Raw genomic sequence first — 10,230 nt, 5'->3', positions numbered from 1 at the left:
ACAAAGATACTACTTTAGCAAAAATTCAAAACACTGGCACTATATTTCAATGTTTTTCTTCACAACTATGCATTTGATGTTCATCAAATGCACACAAAAATTCTTTTTGCAGTTCATTGTTTATTGCTTCTTGTGTGCATAATACCTTTTGTTTAAGAATCTAAAACACAAAAAATACTACTTTAGCAAAAATTCAAAACACCAGTCCTATATTGTTTTTCTTCAGAACTAATACCAGACGTTCATCAAATGCACAGAAGAGTTCTTTTTGCAATTGCTCGATTTGGCTCTGCATTCTTTGAATTTTTACAGATGCAGAGTCCCGATTAATCTAAAATTTTTGAAAACAATATAGATTACAAGGTCAATTAAAGTACAGATCATTCGTGAACTAATCAAAAGCAAAAATGATAAATATACATACAACTGTCTTATTTTGAATGTTGCGAGCACAATTTGCATACTTCAAAGTGTTCAATGTCTCTTCGGCGTTTGTATTAGCAGGACTAACACAAGTTACACCGATAAAAAAAACACAAGTTAAGACTAAAAATATCGTAACTACATCAAAACTAATTTGACAAGACTTAAGAAAATCATACCGATCATCACAGTTTTACTGGTGCCACCAAAAGAATCCTAAAATTTACAAAATTGATTATAAGACTTGCTTCTTCATATATTTTTAAGAATTAACTAGTAATGGAAATATATTGATATGGTATTTACGTGAGTAAAGTCCAAGAAGAATAAAAACTGATACATGGAGTAAACAGGTTAACTTACTGTCACGATATAGGACATGAGCACCTTCCTTTTTTTTTTTTTTGGTCATCACCTAAAGCACTAATCACATTTTTAAGTGCTACTAGGCCTTTGTTACTTTGAATTCTTTCAAAGGTGCAAAAACGCAAAATCACTTTATCAATCACAATTCAACGTCTCATTGTTTTAGCAGAAAAGAAAAAAGTCTTATAAGTTCAAACCAAATTACCTTCTTTCAAGCGCATTCCATCAGCTCCAGTATGATTTACTCTTTCTGACCCCGCTAAGTCCACCAAATGAAGCTTTGCACATAATAAATCATCACCAGAATCATTTGTTGTCGATGAACAACTACTTGATATCTTCTTTTGTTCCATGGTGATCGTGAAAATGGCATGAGAACGGCTACAACAAAAGTAGCTATCGAATTAGTACAAAGAAGAAAATTCAAAATTTTCTTTCCAAGAAGAATCTGCAAGAAGAAATACCAATTGTATCTACACATCTCGACTGGCTATTCATCTTTGTGCTACCAGTGGCACGAGACATTGAACCTCGTGCTAGATATGTGGCCATCATCTCTTTTGTCTTAACTTCAAGTTCCGTAACACCGGTAAGGTAAATTCCTCCACTTGCAGTTTCTCTAATTCGAATAGGAGGCCTTGAAATATTAATCGGCTTTGAATAAGGTGTTGCTTCATTTTTCGACAATGTAGTTGAGTTCGAGCCAAGCAAGTCATAAACAACTTCATTGAAAATCTGTCCCTTGGCAAAAGCGAGTGTAAGAATATCAACAATAACATGCAGCTAAAATCGCAACTCGTTTACCTCATTAAAAGAAACAAGTATCAGAAATTATGTCGAATCTTTTGTTGCTTAGACTCTTATAAATATATCCTCCATCACCTTTGGTATGTCACCCCTACTTGTTCCATCCCCATTATAATTAGTGCCCATCGTATAAGTCTTTCTTGATCCGGTCTTTGACAACAATACAAAAAGCCAAACCACATAATCATCAACAATATATCCTTGGATCAAACCAAATATGTCTCGTTAATACAAGAAATGTCGAATAAGGGAAACTAGAACCGAACCTGCCCATAGGCCAAACCCGTGATGTTGTACCCTCTGAATAATGCCTCAACTAGTGGAGCAACACAACTATCATAGATTCCGGAGTAAGGGGATCCAGAACCACCAAACACGATGTCCTATGCGAAGGCATGTGATCCAATCTGAACCTACTCAATCACTAAATCCACAAAATCAGACTAGATAACCACCGAAACAAGATCAATGGGATGTCCATCAGATTTAATGAGAGATTTCCGACATTCAAAAACACCAAAACGAACAGAATCGAGGCCCGATGGATTACCTGAGGCTCACCGGGAATGACGTGATGTAATCCGTACATCGGTTGAGTAACTCCGGCGTAATCAGTGGACGAATGTTGATGGCGACCCTGAGCATTCCGTATCATCCATCTCCTGCTGTGGAAAATGGTGACAGAAGCTCGATAAGATGAAAAGGGATTGTAAACGCAAAGACCTCACGCAGAAAATTTGAACAGAACTCGAAAATGTGACTGCTGGACTACCAAGACCTCCCAGAGAATCAGAACCTAGAAAGACAAGGGCACAGAAGATACAGATCCGACACCGAAAATGGTATTTCTTAACTGAAGTTTTTGAGAGGTCGATGATGGAACAGTCTCTATTCAAACATACATTCTCTTGTTTTGTTCAAAAGAAACAAATGAAGAATACAAACAAAATACAGCAATTTCACCATAGACTAAAAATACAGCAACACATTCTCTATGTACACAGAAAGAAATTACTCAGAAATCGAAACAGATTACAGCAACTTCACTCAAAAATACAGCAACGCTAGACTAATCGATACATACAAACGAAATGAAAACACAGGGAGAGAATGATACAAATCGAAACACAGGTAGATCACGAACCCAAAACTAATCGATACAAATCAGGAAGAGATCGAATCGAAACCTTCAGAGAGATAAATGAAGAACCTGAGGTTGAGAAGCGATGAGAACACCGCACAGCAAAGAGCAAGAGCAACCGCGACAGGAAGGGAGTTTCAGACGAGAAAGCCCCGCGTGACTGTCTGAAAACAGGTGGAAAAAAAAAAAGAAAGGGCCCCAAACAAAACCTAGGGTTACTGGGTAATTTTGTTTATGAATATCAATGCAACACTCCATAATCTGCTTTTTTTTTTTAGATTTTTTTAATCAATAATTAAAGTTACTCTTAAATATCTTAAATATTTGGGTTTTAGATTAAATTTATATTTATTGTATAAAATTTATATTTATTGAATATGTTATTTCTTTCAATTTTATTTATAAAAAATCTATATATATAATAATTAGATTTAAAGGTTTGTGGTGATCCACATCATGGTTTTAAATTTTGAATAGTCTATTAAAATTCTATATATAATTATTTCTTTATTATATACAAAAAAAATCATTGTTATATTAAATAGTAATTTTGATCTTAATTTTATATATTATTGAAATTTTTAATTTGATTACCCTTAAATAAAAAATGTTATTTGTCATATTGGCATAAAAACAAAAAATATCAATAGATTATTAAAATTAAAAAAAAAATTTATCTATATTATTAAAATTTTATTTTGAATTTAGTTTTATATAATACGGAAACTTTTGTTTAGTGATACTTCAAATGATCAAATCTATTTATAATATTTATATAAAAAAAATTAACAATAGATTACTGTAATTTTAAAAAAAATATAAAGTTTATCTATAATAAAAAGAAATGGAAAACATTTTCCCGGACTTTAATTTGCATTGAAAACCACAATTTTTTTTTAATTTATTACAAAGTAAAACCTGAAAAAAAATTAAGACAAAAAACGGACAGAAATTGACATGACTCTAAAACGTTATATTCATTAACCAATAATAACCACATTTATTATGAAACTCTTGGACAACTTTTTTAACGCACTACCCAAACTTTGATCGACAACTACGTCATATATATAGGTGTGTATTCATGTGTCCTTTTTCTATGTGATTTCGATGGTAATAACACTACAAAAAAAACCCCTAATATCAACGGAAAATAGCCCAAATATCCGTTGAAAATGTTGATTTTCAACGGAATTTTCAACGGACGTAATCCGTTGCAATACGGTCATTGAAATCAAGATTCCATTACCAACCGTTGAAAATGTCAACGGATTATCAACGATAAAATTCCGTTGATAATAGCAACGGCATGGCAACGGAAAAATCCGTTGATATATGTCAATGTATTTTGCAACGAATAAATCCGTTCCATATTTCAACGTATGTCCATTGATATATACCGTCGCAAATTTGCAACAACAGCGATCAGTGGAAAAATCCGTTAATAATATCAACGGATATAACAACGGATGTCCGTTGATAATAGTTCTGTCAACGGATATATCCGTTGACGTTTGGATATATATATATATATTTATATTTATATATTAAAAATAATAAAAAATATAAATTAAAAATATAAATATTTAAATTAAAAATATTAAACCATATAATTAAACGAGATTCGATACAAATTATAAAATTAAATTACCGAAAACTAATTCAAACTTTCGGTTTTTTCGTCTTCGGTGGTTCCGGGAGTTCGAGCGCTGGAGGTTCCGCCGGCTGAAGGTGTCGTTGGAGGATGAACTCCTCTAAGCAGCTCGATCATGTGTTCGAGATTAGTTATCTTCGCTTGCTGCTCTGTCCATTTCGCATGTTGTTCCGCCATCAGCCGCTCCGTCTCTTCCTTCTGATGTTGGAGCGATCGTTCAAGTTGTCCTATCCGACGTTGTTGGTCGGTATCGATCTATACTTGCGGATGAACCGGCGATCCAAAATCTTGCAGCAAATCTCTCTGGAGGCCTCCTAAACCGTAGATGCGGCCTTTGTTCCGCTCAACAGACTACAAAATAATGTATATTATATATAAATTATTTAATCAATAATAATATAATATAAAGATTGAAAAAATAAAATTGATTTTATACCTCAACGTAACACTTGTCATGATCAGTAGGAGACAAGTTAGTACCCGACGATGAACTGCAGCCACTGTTTGGGTGAGTTGTGATAACTTCTTGTTCACCAGTCCCAACACCCGTTCAGCTCGAGGATCGACAAACCGACTATCGGAACGTCTATGCGTCCGATCAACCAACTCAACGATGGTCGGTTTTCGTCCTATTTCCCGTTGCTACAAATATAATATATAAAATATATTAAATTAATATATAATTATAATTTTTTATAAATTAATAAATAAATTCATACCAATTCTTTCGCCCGTTTTCCGAAAGATTTGGCGCCAGAAGTATGACGATGAGGACCATCTCCTTCAACTTGTTGATTGGGACGTCTCTCTCTAGCTTTTCGACTCATGTCTCGGAATGATCTGAATTCCAACGCGCTAAAAGAGCGTTGAAGATGTCATCTGTCGCCCACAATGGTCTCTCCCCCTTTTTGTCGTACTTTCGCTTTGCATTGCTCATGAGAAATTTAATTTTCGTCTGGCCCAACACGTTAAACTCCTTGTAAACTCTTTCGGTGATCGATTTTTTCCACCGAAAAGTTAGCTAGAAAAAAATATACACATTAGAACTAATTTAATAATTAGATTATAACGAATTAATATTATATTTTAATACTTACAATAAAAGATAGCCACCACTGGCAGCGAATGTGGTCTGGAGTTACAGTTCAAGAATAATACAGCTGAGGCATACGAGCTGTAATTATTCTAGTTAGAGCGCTTTTTATTTGATCATCATTAACTCCAAACCTACATAACATAAACATATTAGTTAGTAAATTCAATAAAATAAAAATAAAAATATTATAATTATACCATAATCCATCATCGCGATCAGGATCGATGATGGGAACGGTGCAACTATCGAAAGCATCCAGTGTTGCATCGACATCGAGCATCGTATCCTCGTCGAACACGGGCGATGCATCAGGAAGAAGTGGCAACTGTGATGGTGGTGGAGGTGGGAGTGGAGACGCACCAGCAGATCCCGCCAATAATCCTCCGCCTCGATGAAACCTGATAGCAAACTATAATAATATATTTAATTAGTTAATTATTATCATTATATATAACATAACTGCAAATTAAAAAATATAAATAAATGCAAAAAATGTAAAAAAATTATACCATGTTCCTGCGTCTCTGCGAATCCCTCTGCGTTTTTTTGCGTTTTTTGTTTTGAGATTGAGATTGGAATGAGGGGGAAAGAAAATCGCTGGCAGATTTATAGACGATATCAACGGACGTCTGTTGATATATAGTGATCAACGGGAATCCATTGATATTTTTCATGGATTTCAATACGTTCTGATTGGCGGATGAACGTATCAATGGACATCCGTTGCAAATATCCACGGACTGATCTATTCCGTGGAAATTTTCCACGGACATCCGTTGATATATCGCTGCATTTAATTGCAGATCTGGAGAGATATCAACGAATATCCGTTGTTAACTTTGGGAATTGAATGTGTCAACGGAATTCCGTGGATTTTGTCAACGGAAATCCGTTGACATGTCTCTGAATTTAATGTCGCATCCTGCAGGTGATTCAACGGAAGTCCGTTGATGGTTTTAAAAATATGTAAAAAAAAATCCGAAAGTAAATAAACGAAAATTTTAAAATATTCAACATATTACAAAAATATATAAAAATTACAGTGAATCGTTATCATTCACTTTCGGATGATGTATCATTGTGATCAGAAATAAATTCGGCGGGTTCAACATGGGTAAAATTATCAATATCTTCATCTTCCACATCCGCAATTACAAGTGTATCTTCATAATCTTCAAGTTGAATAGGAAGCACTGAATTTTCACTCGGGTCTTGCACCGCTTCTTCAGAATCTTCAATTATTGTTGATGAACTGATCACCATTTTTCGAGGATTGATTTTCACCACAGCTGACCATTGATCTTGTTTGCATCTTTTATGTTGTGATATAGGATATTTTGGGTAAGGAATGAAACAGACCTGATCACTTTGATCCGAGAAATTAAAAGTCATATTTAGGATATGCTCGTGTTGGATTGATGTCGATTCCTCCCCATTTGTTTTTCCGCGATTCACGTCTTGTGGTTGTATCGAACCAATGACATCGAAAGACCACTGTTTTTAGACCGACTAATCCGGGATATTCGATCTGGATGATCTGATGTAAAACTCCAAAAAAATCCGGATCATCTGATGAATCACTGTAATTCAAACTCTTGATGCACACTCCGTAGTTGAACGTATTACGATGTTTCCCATGTTCATACGTGTGAAATGTGTATCCACGCGTGAACATGATCAGCCATGACATCACTCTTCTGCTGGGCCCTTGTGATAAATCTCGTACCCAATGCGGAATCCTCTCGTTACTTAAAGATTGAACCTACAACAAAACAAGTTGTTATTGGGTTAGCAATCATTTATGATTAAATTACTATTATACATATCTACTTGCATAGTCTTTGAACCAAGATGCGTAGTTTTCTTGTTTCAATTCGTCGAAAGCTTGACCATTTAAATTTGGGTAAGCTTCTAAAACATGCTCCTCAAAGATCCTGCAATATATTGATACGTTGAATATTCAGTTTCGCTGACATAAGATCAAATATTGAATGTATATACCTATAATATATATGTACGTGTACATACCTCTCGTAATGACGAAGTTCTGCGCAATTCAATAAAATATAAATAGCGAGATGGTTGTACTCCTGTACAGTTAACCACTGTTCCTCTGATTTACCATCCATCCGGCCCATCGGCATAAAAATCTCCGGAATATCGTTCTTAAACCGAGATTCATAATGATATAGATATGTATCCAAATCATTATTCTCTGATCTTCGTTCCTTCGTCGGAGTTTGAGGTTCAAAATAATATGAGCTAAAATATGTGATTTCTTCCAACAAATATTGCTTCACAATTGAACCTTCAACTGCAGCTTTGCTTTTCGCCTTTTTCTTTAAATGGAAGAAAAACTGTTCAAATGGATACATCCACCTAAATTGAACAGGACCTCCCGCGATCGCCTCATCTGGCAAATGAACGGTTAAATGCTCCATCACATCGAAAAATGAAGGCGGAAATACCTTTTCTAAGGCACATAATATCTCTGGGATGTTGATCTTCAGAACTTCCAAATTGCTTCTTCTTAAATTTCTGGCACAAATATCTCTGAAAAATGAACTTATACCACATAATCCTTCATGCACACTCGGTTTTAACAGTTCTGCAAAAGCAATCGGAATGAGACGTTGCATAAAAACATGACAATCATGGCTCTTCATTCCTATAAGCTTTGTTGACTCTCTTGGTTTAGTGCTCTATGATGTACTGTTATGCGAGCTTTACTTAGATACATTTGATGTATTGACACTTTCTATAGTTTATGGATGAGTGTTTGATTCATTACGTATTGTGCATGCTTTAATATGTTATGAAATCCATGTATTGTTGTGAACAATACTAAAATCCCTAGTCATGTATCATTGTGGGAATAATGATATAACAAGACTAGTATGATGTGTGATTGATGATCATATAGATGATCATAGGTATTGGATACGATCACAGTCATAGGTATTCGTTGGAGAACGGAATACTGGATGACCCGCATGAGATTGTCACATGGACTAGCGTCATGACTTGAATCTCATATGGCGGTTCCATGATTGGATCCTAAGACCTGAGATATCTACGGAATCCAACATGAGGAGTTGCGTGCTTTGAATACGTCAAACGTCCTGCGTAACAGGAGGATTATAAAGGCGTGTATCAGGTACGAAACGAATCATGTGCTGGATTGTAGATAGTCAAGACGGAATTTGTACCTCTCGTAAAAGAGAGAGATATCGCTGGGCCCCTCGTGTGAGCGAGACTGTAGAAATGTGTGGCCGCACTATAGACGAACGTCGTCTATTTCAGACAGTCGAACTCAGTGAACGAGAAAGCAGTCGAATCAGATAAGGTGGCTTGTCCATGCCTTATATTCGACATATGATATTGTGATACAAAAGGATCATCAACCGGAATCATCACTGGCGTTCGTAAGATCACGAACAAACTCTATTCGAGATAGGTAGTCATAGTGTCTTGCTAGAGACCACCTATGACCTGTATATCCGGAATAGAGATTTCGGGTTATACTACTATATCGGATGAGCCTACAGGGTCACACACACAGGAAAGGACAAATGCGTGAGAAGAGACGAGAAAAACTCGGTGGAGCGGAGGCCAGACCGACCGGTCTAGAAAGTCTAGACCGAACGGTCCAGCCAACCTAGACCGATCGGTCCAAACACGTGGACCGGTCGGTCCGGAGATAACATGTGACAGTCACACGGTCTGGAAAGTGTTCCAGACCGATCAGTCCTGACCTATGGACCGATCGGTCCAGACGTAAAAAGCTCCAGACCGATCGGTCCAGGCTTGGACCGATCGGTCCAGACATCGGGATTTCCTAAACTCGCTCTAATTAGGGTTTTAAGTGGGATTAACTTTGGGGCACGCCTCATTAAATGCTTGTCTTTTACCTAAGTTCTATTTATTCCCTTGTAAACTTCAAACAAAGGTTACATTTTCAGAAATCAGAATTCTCTTTTGGTGAATTGCCATTGTTGAGGTTGAGCCATCTCCCTCCTTCTCGCCGACGGTGTGTCCGTTAGCTTAAGGCTCGGTGTGTCCGGCCTTGCCCCGGTTTCGGTGTGTCCGAGCCAACCCCTTGGTGTGTCCGAGGTTTATCCTTCGTGTCTCCATCCCCTCCTCCGCTGTCCAACGTCGCTCTCCCCCATCGAACATCCCTTCCACCATCCCCTTCCCTCGGTTTCTCTCATAAACCGAACTTATCACCTCTTCCGAGACACACCGAGCCTTAAGCTAACGGACACACCGTCGGCGAGAAGGAGGGAGATGGCTCAACCTCAACAATGGCAATTCACCAAAAGAGAATTCTGATTTCTGAAAATGTAACCTTTGTTTGAAGTTTACAAGGGAATAAATAGAACTTAGGTAAAAGACAAGCATTTAATGTTGCTTAACATGCAACCCATGTGGAGCCTAAGACTTAATGACAATTTTGAATGGAATGTTGCTTAACATGCAACCCATGTGGAGCCTAAGACTTAATGACAATTTTGAATGGAAAATGTGACTGTTGGGCCTCAAGTTGTGCAGCCCATTTTCCGGCCCATTTAGTCTTGTAACGTTGGCTCCGAGAATAGACACGTAAAGACATTCCAAGATTTGAGATTTGCGTCGCTCGGAAATGACGTGTCAAGGCTCTGTGTCCCGTCAACGTGAAGCTCCAAGTCGGACATAAGTGTGTGGCGAAGAGCCCGGGCTTTGGCACGAGTAAGTGGGGGCTCG

The 10,230-nt window shown here is 36.9% G+C and overlaps 1 long non-coding RNA gene across 9 annotated transcripts; it reads right to left on the bottom strand.

Annotated features, from left to right (window-relative positions):
* Window positions 1-6: 6 nt before the first annotated feature.
* On the bottom strand, window positions 7-2,939 carry LOC104809153. Of its 9 annotated transcripts, XR_771096.1 has the most exons (7): window positions 2,807-2,939; window positions 2,147-2,261; window positions 1,863-2,020; window positions 1,254-1,746; window positions 995-1,170; window positions 603-639; window positions 8-506 (listed from the first exon to the last, which is right to left on the bottom strand). It is a non-coding gene; the product is annotated as an uncharacterized LOC104809153 (long non-coding RNA). The 9 variants fall into 9 exon arrangements; XR_771092.1 differs by having other exon boundaries at window positions 7-506; window positions 603-1,170; XR_771091.2 differs by having other exon boundaries at window positions 7-639.
* Between the last annotated feature and the right edge of the window lie 7,291 nt (window positions 2,940-10,230).

This window comes from Tarenaya hassleriana, unplaced genomic scaffold (genome assembly GCF_000463585.1).
Source record: "Tarenaya hassleriana unplaced genomic scaffold, ASM46358v1 Cleome153, whole genome shotgun sequence".
Classification (NCBI taxonomy): domain Eukaryota; kingdom Viridiplantae; phylum Streptophyta; class Magnoliopsida; order Brassicales; family Cleomaceae; genus Tarenaya; species Tarenaya hassleriana.
The sequence above is the reverse complement of the archived record's forward strand: the minus strand, read 5'-3'. Positions and strand labels throughout refer to the sequence as shown.